Source organism: Arvicanthis niloticus, chromosome X (genome assembly GCF_011762505.2).
Source record: "Arvicanthis niloticus isolate mArvNil1 chromosome X, mArvNil1.pat.X, whole genome shotgun sequence".
In the NCBI taxonomy this organism is placed as follows: domain Eukaryota; kingdom Metazoa; phylum Chordata; class Mammalia; order Rodentia; family Muridae; genus Arvicanthis; species Arvicanthis niloticus.
In genome coordinates, this window is record NC_047679.1 from 7,965,500 (window position 1) to 7,984,008 (window position 18,509).

Genomic DNA, 18,509 nt, shown 5'->3' on the forward strand with positions numbered 1-18,509 from the left:
TATAATTACTTTTTTTTTCCCCTCTGTGCCTCAGTTTCCTGCTCTGGCAAGCAAGGCCCTACCTACTGAGCACAGAGCATTAGGGTGAGAGGCATCAGTATTAGCACAGTTATCTCACCCCAGGACTCCCGGGTCCACAGACCACCGCTTGGTGTTATTTCCGAAGCTGGCCAGGCCCTCTGCCGCTGACCCTGGAAATCGGGTCACGGTAGACAAGGCGGAGTGTGCAGAGGGAGGGGTCCTTTGAGCGCGGCTACTCGGGTTTCCCTAGGGCCGCCGGCTAGTCTAAAAACTCACTTCGGAGGAAGGGAAAGAGCGTGAAGTGGCTCTTTCGATCTGAGACACCCCCTCCCGGAGACATCACCCCCTCCTCCCAGCCAGGCGCGGAGTGAAATCTTAGAAGCCGAGGCTGCTGGGTTTGAACGGAATGCCGGAGTCGGTGGAAGTCGGAGCTAGTCCCCCCCGAAGGTCAGCGAGTTGTTTTGAGTTCTCGTACCCGGAAGGGGGGGGAGCAGGGAGGAAAGGACGCCAGGGCCCGAGAGACCCCGCGTCAGAGCAGAAATTGTTTGTGCTCCGGAACAGGCAGCTCAGCGGAAGCCGCGACGGGGGCGGGTCACGTGCGGCGGTGGCCGTGCAGCTGCCGGGGGAGCCGGGCTAAGACAAGGGCCCGGCGGGGCGAGGGTGGCGCGGGGCGGCGGCTTTCGCAGCCCAAGTGGAAGCCCGGTAGTCGGGGCTCCGGGAGCATGGGGAACCCAGAGCCCGAGCCCCGGAGGCGCGCGCGTTATGGAGGGGGTGGTGTGGGAGCCAGGGCGCTCCGAGCTCCGCGTGGTGCAGCGCGGGCGGGAGGAGGACGATGGCCGGGGGCAGTTGGGGGGCAGAGGGACGCCAGCGGGGCTCCCTCCTAGCAAGAGGGAGATCCACGCGGAGATTGCGGGAGTGGTTGAGACCCGAACAGGGAGGCGCCGCTCTTGCCGTCATCGGCCTTGTTTTCCTCTCTGAGGCAAATCCCAGAACGGCCGGAACAGCCATCCCTGCCTGAGTCTCAGGGGCGCCCCACTACGCATGGGGGAGGGTGCATCCTGCAGGGTACCCCGGTCGGAGGCCGACCGAGGTGGCTTAACACGATGTGAGTCGGTGGCGCGCACGAATTCACACCCCCTCCCACGGGAGAGAGAGCTAGCCACTCTGGGCCTGCTCAGGAGTGTTATGGAGGTCGACAGGGGTACTGGAGAGAAACCACCTGCACCACTGAAGCTTGTGATGGCTTCGCGGCCGGTGGATTGGACCGCACACGTGCACAAAGTGGCGCGTAATTCTCTTGCGTGGGAGGGTTAAGGACACAAACTTGGTCACCTGCCAAGAACCCTTAGGAACTCTTCACTTTGGTGTCGCCCTCATTCTCCAGTGCCCTGGAATAGACTCCCCTTTTTAGGGGAGTCCACGATGCTCAGGTCTGAGGCCTAGAAAGAGTGTAGTAGTGTGGGCTAGCCTGGGATGAGAAAGCCACCACCCACCGTTCCTCTCGCGAAGGCACAGAACAGTTGTCTGCAAAGTTTCCTGTACTCCTCCCCACACAACCCAGTTGAGGAAGGGTGGCTTTTCCGGAGGTGAGGGAGGAGGGAATAGCCTCGAAGCTAGGGCTGGTGCATTAGGTCCTTTAACTATGACCCTGGAGCACGAGGGACACACCGGTCGCCGCGTGTTGGTGTTCCAGACACTACACTTCAGATCGCTGTAGCTTCTGTTTATGGTCGCTGCAGCGGGTGCTGAGCAAAGTCTGGGACAACAGGAGACGCCATTTGCATCCCCACCACCACCACCACCGCACCCCTGTGTGTTGGCAGGGGCGGGGATGTCGCCCTCCACGGAAGCGCATTCTGGCAGTGACACTGATTAGATGCTGGGCCGCTACGTGCACAGAATCGGGGTGGGCCTTCATCACTCCTGTTCGCCACTCACTCTTCTGGTGGGAAAGTTGTGTGTCCCCCCCCCCCAACCCTTCCCTCTCGCCGCACAGCTGCGGTCTCCGGGGGCAGAATTAGAACATGTTAGCTCAGCCTGGAGAGAGGATCTCGCCGGGCCCGGGCCTCGAAAATCCAGCCCTGGCTTTGCGTCGAGCTGCCGAGTGCGGCGCTTACGCGCGCCCGGCCAGCCGAGGCCTGGTTTCCATCTGCCCCCTTTGCCTCCGTGTTAAGTTCGCCGGGGAAAACCCAACGATCCGTGCAAAGCCCCTCGGAGGAGCGCTACCCCCACCCCAGCCTGATCCTGACCGATGGAAAAAATGACAGTATAGGTCAGAACAGGCTGCCCGGGAGTATTAATGTGGCTGTCTCTGTTCCCGGTGCTAGGGGAGGATGGGCGCCTCGCCAGGAAACCGCCGAGGGAGGAGCCATGAGGGCCGTCTGCCCCTCTTGAGGCTAGAAAACGTGGATTCTCACTGGGACCAAACAAATGTGGTTAGACAGCCACGGGAACGTATCCCAGTTAAATACGGATTCATCATGTGTATTTCAAGCGACATCTCCTCCCCCACAATCAACTACACTGATTCAGTTAAAAATAAGATGAAAACAGGTTAATCTGTAGATGTGAACCTTGCTGTCATCTACTTATCATGAAACACGTCTTCTAGAGGATCTGACCTGAACCCGATCGCCTTGGTACAATGTGTCCTAAGGTACAAGGGCCTCCCTTGCGCTGCACCTTCGAGAACCTTTAATTAATAGAACTCGAAGAGACTATTTTAGTTGTAGTTTCTATTTGACACTGCTTCCTTACACACTCCTGCAAGGTTGTTTGTACTTAGCTTTTACAGTTTCTCTCTTGCCTTTCTTTTCCTGCGTACGTGCCACAGGGTGCGGGCAGGAGGAGGCCACAGAACTATGGTGCTGCCAAGGCCGCCACCCTCGGACTCTCACTTGCGCACCACGCGGCCTCCGAGGAGGGGAAATGTGAACTCTCCGGGTGGCGCTCGAGAACTGGAATTCTGATTTGGGTCTGAGGAATTGTTTCAAAGGCAGGTCAGCCACAGCTTTGGGATGGGGTTGGGGGAGGGTTGTTAGGTAGAGACTGTACAAGACAAGCAAATCCCAGAGGTGACCCAGGCTCTCAGGAGCAAACCTTAGAAGCTTCTGTGTTCTTTGTCTTTTGCGGGGCTGGCAGCCTGGCACTCACAGCTCAGATAAGGATCTACTAAGAGCCACAGCCCACCGCCAGGACATTTAAGTGATTAGTCTACCGCCAGTAGCCACTTATGAGAAATGTCTCGTCTTTGAGAAAGAAAAAAGCAGCCTCATGTTATGAGTGGTATTGGACCCTTCAGGCCCTTCTTTGCTGCCTGCACACACCTCTCTACCTTGCCAGACATGGTAAGGAGAACCTTTCCTAAATAGGAATCTGGCCAACTGTGTTCACATGAACATTATTTATATTTGAGTGTCAGTAAAATGTAGTCCAGTAATGGCAGAGGACTTGCCTTTCACCCAGCCTCTCCAGGAACAAGGTACCCTTGAAACATCTTGAAGAATCACTTTGAGAAAAGGTGGGTGGTATTCTGAAAGACCCCTGCTGTATCCTTCAAGACCCCGGGGAGAGTGTAAAGATGGTGTGTCTGATCCCTGCCTGGAACTTGACAGTAATCCAAACTAAATGAATGCCAGTAGAGAGCACTATCCCGGGGCTTCAAGCAAGCAGAGGATTGCCTTAATACCCAGATCCACCTGGGATCCAGTGAGAGACTCTGTAAGGGCTGGGGGAGGTCACTCTTCCACACTACCAAGTCAGGCCTTTAAGGTTAAAGGAGTCAAGTGATAGTTTGAGGACACTTTGCTTTAACTCTCTTGTGGACAAAAATAATGAATGTAACTTTCTACTTTGCCCAAACATGCCTCCCAACAGACCTGGGGGAACTTTAGCTTTACCCACAGGAAGGGAATACAATACCCTAGCAAGCATATGTGGTCCTGGATTGGTCTACACACTGGAAGCATATTCTCCTGAGACCAACTCTACTATGAGGTGGACACTAAGACTGCTTTCCTTGCCTTCATTGTGACGACCCTGGGGTCCCGAACTATTTATTAAGCAGCTTGCCCAAAGCCCTAACGTTCCGAATAGGCCCTGGATTGGCTAGAAAGAGGGCTGTGTGGCCTCTCCCACGCTGTAGCCTGTGTGATTTATTTGAGGTGGGGGAGGGAGGTTCTAAGGGACTGGTTGGACCCCAACCCTGCAAAGAAAAATGTGACTTGAGATGCCCAACATCTTTGGTTGCCCCCCTCCAAAGGAACGCTCCCGACTAAGGTAAACAGAATCTACCTTGACTCTACAGCACAGAAAGGGCCAAAGGAGGCATTGCAAAGGCCCCTAGCCCACCTAGCCGCATAGCATCCGGCAGTCACGTCCGCCGGAGATGACTAGGGCCTGGGGGTAGCCGATAGCTTAGGAACTCCTTATCGCCTATCTTCAGTACCCCTGTGCGGCTTAGGTAAACGGCCACCCGCGGTGGTGACTGGTTCCTGCAGGTCCCCCGTCTCCAGGCGCTCCCCTAGGCTCCTCCGGTGGATCTGGCTAGATGCCTAGTGGCGCCTCCAGAAGCTCCCGGCTTCTCTCCACTTGAGGCGCCAGCCCTGAGCTAAGCTCCCCTGCTTGCGACTGGAGAGCCCAGTTCATCAATTCAAGTTGGGGCGGCTGGATCTGGTTGTTCGTCCTCAAGCAAGCCCGATTACCGCCAGCTCCCTCTTCCCCCAAGCGCGCTCCAGGCCTCCACTTTCCCTTCCTCTTCCTGGCTCGCTCTGGTGCTTCGAAAGCTCGCGACGATTGTTTGCTTTGAAGAGTCCAGGTGGGGAAGGCAGTGCTCCCCCACCCCAGCCCGCATATGTGCACACGCTGCTAAAGTCTGGGGCGCACAGCCAGGCCTATGAGACTCCCTTGTCCCCCGAGAAGTGGCAGCAGTTGGAGAGTATCTAGTCTATCCGTGCTTCGGAGTGGCACTGGAGTAAAAGTAGGAGACCTGGCCAGTAGGGCCTGTGCCTGAATTTGGGGTTGGGAGAGTAAATCCTATCTCCCACGAGGGCTAGTAGGTCTGACCCCGCACAGCTTATGTTGACCACAGCGTGACATCCCTACGTGCTCCGGAGAGGCTGAGCGGCCTAGGCGCACTTGGGGACTTAGTGGTTTGGGGAGCCCTGGGGAGGCTGTCCAGGCAAGGGAGAGAACGCAAGGAGCCCTTGCTTCTCAAGGGGGAACACCTTTCTTGGAACCCTGAAACCCAGGGGAGCCGCTACTGTCTTCGAGTGACAGTAGCGAGTCACTGGTGATTGTTTCTTTCAGGATCCTTCCCGGTTGCGCCTCTGTCGCTTTCCACAGGCTGGAAAGACAAAATCCGGGCCGGGGTTTGGGGTGGGGAGCTGGCTCACGGAACTGTGCTCTCGACTTTGCTTACCAAGTTCACTGTAGTCCCAGGATGTACCCCTCTTCCCCAGGCCACACCTCACTGGGGCTGAAGGGCCTGTCTCCATCCCCATTGGTTCAAATCTCTCGAGTTTCATGGGGAGAGGGCACATATTGCCAAAGTCACTACCGCCCCGTTCCCCCCCCCCCCCCCCCCGCCGCCCCAAGTCCCATAAGGATAACCTAAACACAGGATTCCCACACCCTGGACTAATCCTTCCTCGCCTCCTGGGATTAACTGGACTCACAGGTCCATAAAACACTTCCGGCTGGGCCAGAGGGTTTGTCTGCAGAAACACTTTAAAATAGTCCTCCGTGGCCGGGAGTCGGAATTGACACAGACAATCCCTGAGTTTTTTAAGACTGTGAAGGAAAATCATCTGAAGTGGGGGGGGGGGGGAGGGGAGGTAGGCAGATTCGGGCGGGGGTGGGGGACGACGGTGCATTTTAACCAAATGACACTGACCCTGGGTAGGATGGGTAATCAAAGGCAGCAGACCGGTTGCACCTGGCTTCAGACCTCACTTCAATGATGAAGATGAACACTTTGAAACTTGGGGGCTAAGTGGGAATTAAACACTACCTCTGTCCACCTTAGGTAGGTTTAAGAGGCTGGAAGTGTTGAAGTGCTTTGCAAATGCAGCTTGGCCCGTCCATCTCACGGTGGTCAGGGTCTCTCCCACACATGGAAAACACCAGTGCTATGTTAATTAAGACAGTAGAACTAAGCAAGCCCGACCCCAAATCCCTGCAAGAACATGGAAGATACAGTCAATCCAAAAGCACGTTCATATTATGAATCCCTCCCCCTTCCTCTCTTTTACATCACTTCAAATTAAGTTTCTGAAGAATGGGAGAATCTTTGGAATGTTCTAAGAAAATTCATTAAAATTCGACGTTAATGAGAAGGAAAAGAGTCCTTTACAATGGATTAAACCACATTTTAAGACGAAAACCGGAAGAATATAAATCAAAGTAGCTTCCTGGCCTTGTCCCCTAATATGGGTCTGGAGAGCAGATGCTGGTAGATAGCCCACCCACCACACATCACACACCACACACACACCATATACACACACACCACACTCACACCACACTGGACCCCGGAAGTAGGGCTTGACAGATTTGAACAGCAAGGTGATGTGGGTATACTCGGGGAAGACCAGGAAGCAAGGCAAGGACTTGGCTTAAAATGAATATGAAAGAAAAGATTTAGGCCTGCTGGTGTTTCCTGAAGGCCTAGAGCTACTCTAAATGAGGTGAGGAGTGCCCTGTAATCTTCCCTGAAGGATTCAAGCAACCCTACTGGCCCGGGGTGGTGGCCAGGTGCAAGAGGGATAAAGACCTAGGATGAGCAGTAACCCAGCCTCTCTAATTTGGCGCGGGGTGGGGTTAGACGTGGTGTAGTGCAGAGGCTCTGCCTGGGCTCGGCAGGCCTGCCTCTCACTTCCTTGACTACGCGGCCTCTGGCTTGGGCTAACCAGCCTCCAGCTCACTGCCCGAAACCCTAAGCCCTTCCCGCCCGGATGCCCAAGCTGGATCTCCAGGCTTCCCACTTCCTGGCAGCCTCGACTCTTCCCCTTCGTGATTCATTTAACCGGGGTTCAGAAAGCATGTTTACCTCGGCAGCCTTGGGCGACTCGGTCGGCGTAAAAAGCCCCTACGCCAGCGCCGACCAGTAGAGGGGGATTGTTTTATAGATTATTTTTCCTCCTGGTTTTTGTTTTGTTTTGTGTTTTTTAAACCAGAAGGCAGGCGAGGTTGGAGAGGGGGTGGGGTGGCGTGTTGCTGCTGTTTTCGCGAACACTGTATTTGAAAGAGAAACAAAAGCCGTTTAGGAGGTAGCATGGCTGTTTTTACATATAAAAAAGTGCAACGAATACCTAGGGCCCCCCAGCAGTGATAAACTAAACGCTCGGCGGATTTCGACAATTAGCAGTTAATCTGTTATGGGGGGTCACCAAACAAGTTCTAAGGCTCGGAGGATACTGAATTCCTGTTCAACTGAGCCCGGATCTGTTGGGCACATCCAATGCCCATAGTTTCTTCCAGTGCAAACCCAGTTTTGGACAACTGGCTTTCCCAAGTTGGGGCACTGATTTGAGGTCTCATCAGATTCTTTTAGGCAGTCAAAGATCTGCCTGCATCGCCGCTCGGACTCACTCCCTGTCTGTTTGATTTAGAAGTGTCTATAACGTGGTTTCACCCTCTAGTTTCTCAGGCCTCTGAATTTTGCACATAGTAGGCCTCCAAAAATATTAGCCATGTACGATAGAAACTAAAGTGAATCTCTGGGCCTGGAAGACAGACTGATAGGCAACCTCGTCCTGGGAAGCCTATTCGGGTGCCCAGACCTCCTCTTGGGCCGCTGCAGCCTGCGTTCGTCTTCGGCCTCCGCGGGCCAGGGCGGGCGGGGTAGGCCAGAAGGCACTAAGCGCCGGAGCCTGCACGATGATAAATATTGCGCAGACAGCCCATAAATAATTTGCATTATGTTCAGCTGACAACGCAGGGCGATTAATTTTAATAGCTACATATTTGCCTGGGCTGCTGCTTTCGTAGGCCCGGTAATGAAAGGCGAGAGGCCGCCCTGGCTCCGTGCTCATGGTCCCCCCGGAAGGCAGCCGGGAGGAATGGGAAGAAGGCCCGATGCGGCCCGAAGCGGTTTCTCCTCCAGGCAGTCCCCAGGGATCCCCGGCCCCTGCTCCCCTTCCCCCCAGCTCTCTGCGCAGTGTAGAAGTGGGGTGCACGCGAAGCCCAAATAACCCCGAGGCCTCAAGCAACAGGAACCACCATAATGACACTGCAATTTGTCTGGGTGGGGAGAGCCACTTGTGGACAGGGAGAACCTGCGGGGGGCATGCTCCCCACCCAGACCAAACCCCGAGTGAATCCGGGGTGGGGGGGGGTCACAGTCCACTTTGGCCCTCGGGGAAGTGCTGATGTTTTCCAATGCGCCTAGTTGCCAGTGGATCTTTAGCTTGGCGAGGGCTTTGCCGACCTCAGGGCAAGAGCAAGGGGCAAAACAAAGCCGTGATGTACCTTGTCCTCTTTCTGGGTTCAGAATCCTTTTTGCCCATCCGCACCCGGAGGGGACCCTCCCCCCCCCCCATGCTACTGCTTGCAAAGCACCGCCCATGGAAAGGATGGAAAGAAAGGGTCCCCAGTAGCTCTTTAAAAGAGGGGGCGGGGAAGAGAAGGCAGTGAGCAAGGCCACAACACGGCAGCCGCCGCGGTGGCCCGGTGCGTGCGTGTGCGTGTCGATGTGTACGTTGCGATGACAAAGCCCCGCTGCCGTCAGCAAGCTCCAGGCTGCTAGAGCGTGGGTGGGGGAGGGGAAGAGAAAGTAGTAGGGGGTGGAACCCTCGCTCACGTAGGTAGCGGGGAGCTGAAGCTTCTCTGGAGAAAGAGTTCATTCATGAGCCACAAGAGTCTCCCCAGCCCGGCCAGGTGGAGCTGGCTAAAGCCAACACCTGTGTATTTGCCTTTTTGGAAACAAGCAAGCTCATCGATCATTACCATATTTTAATTGCCTTTCTCAAAGGTCATCTCTAATTATGGGTTGCAAGAAGGGCAGGTTAAGGGGTCTGCAACCCCTTAGTGTGTGTGTGTGTGTGTGTGTGTGTGTGTGTGTGTGTGGCCTCTGAGACAATGCTCCTAGCTCAGATCGAAATGCCATTCCGAGGGTGTCCGCGAGAGCCTGCAAGACTGTCACGACGTGCTGGATCCACGCAGACCCGGCTGCGTGCACAATAAAAGCCGAGCAGGCGGCAGAGGGCCGTGCAGACCCACGGGTTTTCTTTTTAGAAACGGTGGTGCGAAGAGACTTGACAATAATAACACGCAGCAGGATTAAATCAGGGCGGGAAGAAGAAACTGCGTTTTCGTTTCTAGGACTGAGAGGGTGTTTAACCCATCCGATCCCCCAAGAGCTGTTTTTATGCCCACATAGAGATAGGTGCGGGACACACTGCAGCTTGAGACAACCTATTTTTCATATTAATCTCTTCTCTTCTTTAAGCATGGTTGTCCATTACAGCGAGAGTGAACATTTTTAATGTTTATTCTTTTTGTTTTATGGAAAATTATATCAGACTAGCTCAAAAGAAAAAAAACGGTTGAGGTGATATATATATTATATTTATCTTTTCGAAAGTGCGTTTTTAGGATGCTTCCTCCTCACCCCCTCTCCTTCTTTTTAAATCACTTTCAGAAACTCTTGAGGCAAAAGGCTGTACTCAGGGAGCGGAGCAGAGGGACCTCGGGTTCTTGGGACAGGATTGAAACGGGTAGAAATCAGTAAAGAGCTGCTGGGTAGAGGTGGGCACCAGCCACACCGTGCTTGACTTTCTCAGAAGAGCCTGGCATTTGTGAGTCACCAGCCTGTTTCTGTGAATCCCGCATGCTGGAGCCAGGGCCTGGGTCAGGCATCTTGGAGAGTTGGAGGGTCTTGCCTGCCTCTGCTTCCTGCTTGCCCCCACACCTGGCCTCCTGGCCTCACCAGCAGCCAGCTCTGTTGGAAGGAAGGCAGAGCCAGATGACTGGTCCAAAGCCCCAGAGACCGCCTGGCTTTCTCCTCCCCTGTAATCATAACCAGATGCATTTAAACGCCTTTCATCAGAGGAAGCCCGAAGCCCTTTAACAGGCGGCAATGAAAACTTTGCAAGGGCCTATCGGCCTGCGTAGTGGGGTCCCTGAGCCCATTTCTCAACCAAGTCAGCCTGAGGTTGCCAGAGTCTAAGCTTTTTCCTCCTGTACCTGAGGCCAAAAATGTTATCCAATGAAGCCAGTTGGGTACCGGGGCTGTTGTTAGGTGTGTGTGGGTACAGTCCCCATAGAAAGAAACAGGCATACAGAGAAGCCAGCAGCTGGGCTGAAAGTGTGAGCCACTTAGAAAGTATGTGTTCAGAACAGTTTCTGAAGCATTCAAAGTATCCCCCTAGGCCACCCTCCCTACTAAACTCTACAGAGTTTAATAGTTGCAAGAGCAGAAACTGTTTCATTTATCCGTAGACCCTGACACAAAGTAAGCCATTCAAATGTTTGGGCAGTAACAGCTATGGTGGGAAAGCAAGATATGTTTAGGTTTAACATAAGAGCTCTGCCCCAAACAGTGTGTAATCTCTGGGGACCTTGGGTTCCTCATCTGTAAAATGGGCATGAGAATGCCTGTGTTCACAAGGTTGGGAAAACATCAGATGAAGGAATTGCACAGGAAGTTCTAGGAAGGTCATAATAAATTCTCAGTAAATATCCTGCCTTTGTCCTTTAAGAAGGATAAGGAGAATTGGGACTGGGTGTTTGGAATGCAGCCTGGAGGCGGGGGGGGGGGGGGCGGGGAGTTGGGGGCAGCTGAATCTAAGTCTTGCTGGCTTGGGGTTTGAAATAGAAGAAAGGATTGCATCTAGGACTGGTGGTTTAGTAATGGTTGCTTTGAGGCCCACTTATGAGGTTTGGGGAAGGGGGTGTTCTGTAGCTAGGACCACCAAAAAAAAGGAAAAGGTGGGGGGAAGGAGGGATTGTATCCAAATGTGCGTCCACCGAGTATGGTGGCTCATGGTGTAATCCCAGTACTATATGAGCTAGCCTGAGTTATATAGTGAGCTCTAGATGGAGTATGGTGTAAGACTATCACCCTACCAAAGTGTGCATTAGAGGCACAGGCAGGCCGCCCGAAAGCTGGGAACAATTGGAGGAAGCCTTTCCAGCCTTTGGTCTTAGTTTCTAGACAAGGGACTAAGACTCATGCCCTGAGGCCAGGCTGCCAGAGAAGAGTGGCCAGCAGTTGTGGTCTAAAAGGTGTCCCCTCAGCCTTGACCCCTGCTTGTATTTAATCTATCCCCTAGCATCAGGCGGGGAAAGGGTTGGGTTCTGCCTGTCCTCAACAGACAGCCATTTTCTCTCTCCTCCTTATAGGCTGTATTACTTGCAACACTGGGGATCAAACCCAGAGCCTTATGAATGTCTGACAAGAGCCTACTAACACACATTTGCTTGTGTTTGTTATTCACTCAGCAGGTTCTGTTCATCTGGCCCAGAACTTGCTGATATGGTTAGTCTCAAAAGCCAGTTTGCTTCATCTCCTCCCTAGGAGGCTACAATTACAGATGGGCCTTCAGGCCTACTGGGAATTTCTGTGGATTCTGAGAACTTGGCTGGTGAGAGAGAGCTTTAACCCTGAGCCATCTCCTCACCTCCATTGAAAAGACCTTTCTAGATAGCCCAAGTTGCGTTTGAACTCCTGCCATCAAGGGATCCTCCTGCCTTAGTCTCCTGAGTCACCTGGTTCTTGTTCCTGATCCTTAGTCAATGCTTGTGGTATTGGGGGGACAAAAGACCTTCTCTTCTTTAGTCTTTCACATTCTGTGTCTTGCAATCTCTTCCAGAAGGCCAGCCTGAAGGCCAAGATCAATGTGGGTTGCCTGCATGGGTAATGGTCCAGGAGTAGGCTCTCCTTGGGGTGATCCAGCAGGAGGGCCTAGCCCTGTGAATGAAAACTCACTTGCTTGGGGAATGGCACAAGTTGGACTGTCAGGGTCAGGGAGTTAAAAAGTATGGGTTTGTAAAGGAACGGGGAAGGAAATATTGTAAGCTGGGTTTACCTGCCTGTCCTTTTCATCTCCGAACCACAGAGACAGGCATCTTCATCCAACAGGAGACAAGAAACGGGGAGGAAGAGAATAGGTAAAGGAGCAAAACCAGCGGATGGAAGGACTCATTCTCTCTGCTGCTTGTCTTGGCAGCCTGTGTAGGTCACAGGGTCTTTGGTGAAGCTTCTTCCCGGGACGAGGGAGTGTAAAATCTCCTCTCAGGAAGGCATAGGTCGCTGTGCTACCGGAGTTATGTGCAGATTACAATGCTGTGAGATACATATGCCTGTAATCTGGGCACTTGGGCCCTGGGGAAGCACAAGCAGGAATTTCACTATATAGTCTAGGCTACATATTGAGACCATCTTAAAACAAGCAAAACAACAATAATAACAAAGACCCCATGATTTTAAAACAAAATATTTTTATGTTTATGACGTTTTTGTCCATATGTATGTCTGTGTACCAACTGAGTGCTTGGTGTCGTCGTAGGGCAGAGGAAGGTGTCAGATGGCCTGGAACTATAGATACAGATTGCTGTGAACTGTCCTGTGGGTGTTGGGAATCAAACTTGAATCTTCTGGAAGAGCAGTCAGTGCTTTTAACTTCTGAGCCATCTCTGTTCCTCTGTCTCTGTCTCTGTCTCTCTCTCTCTCTACACACACACACACACACACACACACACACACACACACACACACACGTACTTACATCTCTCTCTTTTGGTGGGGTGGTGAAGGTGGTATTAACACAGTTTCACTGTGTAGCCCTGACTGTCCTGGAACTCACTGTGTAGACTAGGCTGGCCTCGAACTCATAGATCTACTTGCCCCTGCCTCTAGAGTGCTGGGATTAAAGGTGTGCACTGAACTTTGTATTCCCGAAAGTGGAGGATTTGCAATCTCAGATGTCCCACCCTCCCTCAGATGTCACCCCTCCCTCCTTTTTAGATCTGTTCCTTCCTCATCTCTTTTACAGTGCTAGAGACAGAAACTGGGGCTTTGTCCACTGAGCTACACGGTCAAAAGCACTTCCTCATTTTAAATTGCATTCTTATTGTATGTGTACGTGCTGGCACATGCATGGTCACTCCATGGTAAGGCGTACTGAAGGCAGAGGATAGCTTTTGGGTGTGTTTCCTTCTTCCACTGTGATCTAGGAATCAAACTCAGGTCCTCAAGTTTGCAATGGCCAGTTCTCTGATGTGCAGAGCCCTCTCCCTGGCACTAATACTTTTGTTTATATATTTTTGTGTGTGTGTATGTGCACATGCACACACACATGCACGTGGATGTGTGTACACGCAGAGGTCAGAGAACAACCTACTGGGAGTTGTTGTTTCTCCTACTATGGTCAAGAGAGTGGAATTTGGGTCCTTAGGTTAGGTGGCAGGCACCTTTACCCTATGAATGAGCCATCTAGCTGCCCCCCACTTTTATTTTTAGCCCACCCTCCCTTTCTGCATGGATTTAGCAAGGCTCCGTCAATGGTTCTCTCCTGGCACATGTCAGTTGCAGGGAAGGAAGAGTAGCTTTCTAGGCGGGAATCATGTAGAGGCATCTTCGCCCCTCCTTACATCTGACTGTTGGCTGGGCCCTAAGCTATACACTCCATAGCAAAATCTCAAGGCTCCCCTTGAGGCCAGCTGGAGCTTCTCACAGTATGGTGACCAAAGCGAGTGGTAGGACAGAATTCCTGAGCAGCACCTTGCACACCAAGAACAAATACTCCAGCAAATAAGGCTGAAACTTGACCTGGCCTCAGAGGTCATGCTGTGTCACTCCTGTCATAGCCACTAGTTGCTATTGGGATCATAGCCCATGAAAATTCAAGGGGAAAGGACATACACTGCACCCCTCAGAACAGTGGCAGAAAACTTGTGACCATGGGGAAAGGGGAAACATCTTGACAGACACTCTTTTTTTTTCTTTACAATCCAGCTGTTGCCCCCTCTCCCAGTCCCCCTTCCCACAATTCCTTATCCCATTCCTCCTTCCCCCTGTCTCTGAGGGCCAGACCAGGCAGTCCTCTGCTATATATGTGCTGTGGCCCTTGGACCGGCTTGTATATGCTGCCTGGCTGGTGGCTTAGTGTCTGAGAGATCTCAGGAGTCCAGGTCAGTTGAACTTCTGGTCTTCCCATTGGACCTCCCTCCTCCTCAGCTTCTTCCAGCTTTTCCCTAATTCAACCACGGGGGTCCCCAACTTCAGCCCATTGGTTGGGTGTAAGTATCTGCATCTGTCTTAGTCAGCTGCTGGTTAGGCCTCTCAGAGGACAGCCATGCTGGGCTCCTGTCTGTAAGCACATCATAGCATCAGTAGTAGTGTCAGGCCTTGGTGTGTCCCCCCCACCCCCGCCCACATTTCCTCATGAGATGGATCCCAAGTTGGACTTGTCACTGGACCACCTTTCCTTCAGTCTCTTCTCCATTTTTGTCCCTGCAGTTCTTTTAGACAGGCACTCTTGAGAGCTAAGCTTAATTAGCAGTGCTCTAAACAGAATAGTCTCCGTTCTAATAGATACTTATACCCTCCAGAGACTTCATAAATTATACGGGGGGGGGGGGGGAGGCAGGGGGAAGCAGAGAGCTAAAATTAGGCCAGGGGAAAAAAGAAATACAGCTATAAGGCAAATATGGATTTTATGAAAAATAGAAAATATCAAAAGACAGCTCCCTCCGTGAGCTTGTCAAGTGTAGGAAGGATGGAAGAAGGATTGAGTGGTGGGTCAGACAGCTTTTTGGCATTTCGGCACTGAAAGGGAACTAGGTAATGGATGAGACTGCCCATGTCTGCTGTTCTCTTTCACCTGCCATTTGGGGTGTAGTGTGAGGCAGCAGTCCTCCATTGTTCCTGGCAACATTGTCGAGATTGCCTTACAAATAACCCCACACCCCCATATACAGATATCGTTACGGTACAAAGCTAGGAATATCGTCAGCACATTTCCTAAAGTAAGTGTGGAGGGGGAAAGAAATAAATTACTTGAATACTTGCTGTTTGTGCCCCCACCTCCGATGTGGTTTTAAATACTCAGCACGGATAGTGTTGTGACTGAAGGGGTTGGGTACATCTCCAGGGCCCCAGGTTCCCATTATCCTTGTCTCTAACCCCTGAATGGAGAGTTTGACTTCTAATTTCATGCTAGGGGTTTCACAGGCAGTATAATTGTATCTGCCTCTGCCTTTGATCTGCTGTTTCATTGTGGCTCTGACTAGGAGACAGAGATAAAAATGTGCTGGAAAAACATGATTTTGTCTGGCTTTGGAATCTGTGGTTATTATTTTCTCGGGCTCCCTTACGATGACACACCTTCCCTAAATTTCAAATCCGAATCATTTGCCCCGTTTTTGAACATCCAAAAGTTCTCTCTGGGCTGTTGTCCCTTTCCCTAGTGAAGATATCATTTAAAATTTTTTATGTACAGATATTTTGCTTGCATGTATGGTGCATCTGCATAGGCCATAAGAGGGGGAGGGGGTTGGAGCCCCTAGAACTGGAGATACAAATGGCTATGAGCAGCCGTGTGGATATTGGGAATCGAACCCAGGCCTTCTGGAGAGGCAGCCAGTGCTCTTAACTACTGAACCATCTCTCTCACCCTGATAAAGATAACATTTTTAGCAAGGATTTGGGGTGCACCTTTTGCTGCTCATGTTTTAGATCCGAGCAGAAGCTAAAGTCCCTACTGAGTAGAGAAGCCATAGGTGATCCCCGATTCCCCCTTTGCTGTCCTTGCCAGCACTTGCCAGTATGTATCTGGGTTTCCACAGCTCCCTTAAGGTGACCAGGGTCTGCAGGCTTAGTTCTTACAGTGGAAACAAAAGAAACTCAGATTTAGCAGGAACTTTGAGGGTCAGAGCTAAGCGACACTTGGGTGTAGGCCCTGAAGTAGCTGGCTTCTCAGGCAGGGGTCATCTGATTGGGTTGTGTAGTTTGTGGGCTGCACAATGATTCCCAGCCAAGCCGGAGAGTGTGGGCTGGAATTCATGGGTACCATTTTCTAATTCTTACAATGGTCCTAGCAAATAGGCTAGGGACTCGGAGCAAAGAGAGAACCCCACCCTGCCTCTGATCAAAAAGAAAAAGAGGCACGATGGAAGGCAAAAGATGCCCTAGGAGCACAGTACACTAGCCTAAGGTTACAAGGCAAGGTTGACCAGCTCCTTGGAGCAGTAGGCCCTGACATTGGGTTTCTTTTACTTTTCTTTCTTTCTTTCTTTCTTTCTTTCTTTCTTTCTTTCTTTCTTTCTTTCTTTCTTTCTTTCTTTCTCTTTTATCTCTCATCTACAGGCTCTGGTGTTATCACCTTATCACCTTACTACTCCCTGCTCTGGGGTAGAGGTGAGCAAGGATAGTTTTGAAAGTAAGGTGGGATGATTTGGGGTAAGGCAGAGAGTTTCTTTGGTTTTGAACAAGTGGTCTCTAAGATGTACTGACGATGACAGGTCTTTGTGTACTTGGTCTAGGCATTTGAGGATAAGACTATACAAGGTGGTACAACAGAGTTCAACATCCTTGTGAATTTCCTGTAACCCACAGGCCACACTGGGGAGATGGAGTTGCTTAGAGAGGGCTAGAGTGCCTAGCATGTACAAGGCACTGGGTTTGGGGCCCCAGAAACCGCTCCACACACACATAAAGGAACACAATTTTGAAAGGAAAGGTATTCAGATGTAAATCTATAACTGATTCTCTTTAAAGAAAGACAAATTTAAACTTAAGTGCCTATTCTGCCCTTATAACCAGAAATACATAGACCAGGAGCAGGGAGCTCATCCCTTTCATGGGTTTCCTGTGAGTGTGTGGGGGTTTGTCCTTTGGCCTCCGCCTTTCCCCCTCTGTGCTGAGAATGGTACTCAGGGCTTCTTGCCTGCTAGGCAACCTTTATATCTCTGAGCCACATCCCCAGGCTGCTTGCCTGCCTCTTTCTACACTGTGGTCACCCCCACCCACACAAGGACTTTAAGCAAATTGAGTGTGGTGGTATGTTGAATGGACATCAGGTCCATCATGGTGACTGGGAATTCTCAAACTTTTACTATTCTAAGTACTTAGGTATTGGTCTTTCCCACCTTAGGTTTTTGTTGTTTGTTTTTTGTTTGTTTGTTTAATAGAAGGTAACTGTAAACTTCTGTTCCATTCTGACTCTTACCTCATCAGAGCTGGGATTGGGCAAGAACTTTACCGACTAAATTACCTCCCCAGGACTAATCCAATGTCAGCTTCATCTATTGATGTCTTAAGATGCTAAAGGAAGATTTTTTTTAGGTGTCTGTACTTTTTCCTGTCCTCATTTGTGGTGTGAGATCTCAAGATATCATTAAATTTGTTCCCATATTTTATAATCATAATCACATAGAGGTTGTTCATTGATCAGAGAAAAGAATTTTGGCAGTTACGTTTCCTTTTTTTTTTTTTTTTTGAAATAGGGTTTCTCTGTGTAGCACTGGCTGCCCTAGGCCAGACTGGCCCTGAACTCACAGAGATCTGCCTTCCTCTGCCTCCCAAGTGCTTTGCCCTATTTCCCTTTATGTGGATATTTAGGTATTAGCACTGGTTGCTAATCCAGGGGGCCCAAGTTTGATTCTCAGCACCCACATGGCAGCTCACAACCATAGGTTATTCAAGTTCTAGGAGATTCAGTGTCCTCTTCTGACCTCCTCAGAAACCACACGGTGTGCAGATACTAGAAGATAAGTTTAGAAAAATATCTAGATTATCATGGCTCTCCCGGGCTCTGTGTGTGTGTGTGTGTGTAGGCATGTTGGGGTAGGTGGCCACAGTGGCCAGAAGAGGGCATCAGAACCCCTTAGAGTTGGAGTTGAACTGGGCAAAACTGGGTGCTGGGAATCCACCTCTAGTCCTTTGCAAGAGCAGTAACTGCTCTTAAGGGCTGGGCTACTTCACCCTGGTGGAATTAACATTCACATCTTCGTCTTGCTCACTATCCCAGCCTTCAAGATATAGATGAGACTGACCTCAGACTTGACAAGATCCCTCAGCTCCAGCTTCTGTGTACTACCCTGTCTCATGTTAGTTGCATTTTCTTAAAATCTTTACTTTTAATGAAATGGGGTCGGAGTTTCAAATGGAATATTTTGGTTGAAAATTGCTTCTTTGCCACCCACTTAATGTCAGGAGCTTTGCAAAGAGTCCAGACTTTCTCATTCTTCATGTTTCCCTTAGTTTACATAAACTTTCACCCCTCTTTCCTAAATAGCAGCCTTTCTGGAGTAATGACTGTTATTGCCTAGAACTTGGGAACTATCCTCTGTTAGTAAAGTTTATTGTTTGTTTGTTTGTATGTCTGTATGTGTATATGTATGTATGTATGTATGTATGTATGTATGTTTTCTAGATGTTCTGGAACTCACTCTGTAGATAAGGCTATCCTCGAACTCACAGAGATCTGCCTGCCTCTGCCTCCCGGTAGTGCTGGGTGCCACTACACCCTGATTACTGTTAATAA

At 50.9% G+C, this 18,509-nt stretch overlaps 1 protein-coding gene across 1 annotated transcript in view; it reads left to right on the plus strand.

Annotated features, from left to right (window-relative positions):
• The first annotated feature begins 263 nt into the window (after positions 1 to 263).
• Bcor (BCL6 corepressor) overlaps positions 264 to 18,509 on the plus strand; it is a 121,886-nt gene continuing 103,640 nt past the window's right edge. Inside the window, exon 1 of the mRNA XM_034484943.2 lies at positions 264 to 468. The gene's annotated coding sequence lies outside the window, so the exon portion shown is untranslated. The remainder of the gene's footprint in view (positions 469 to 18,509) is intronic.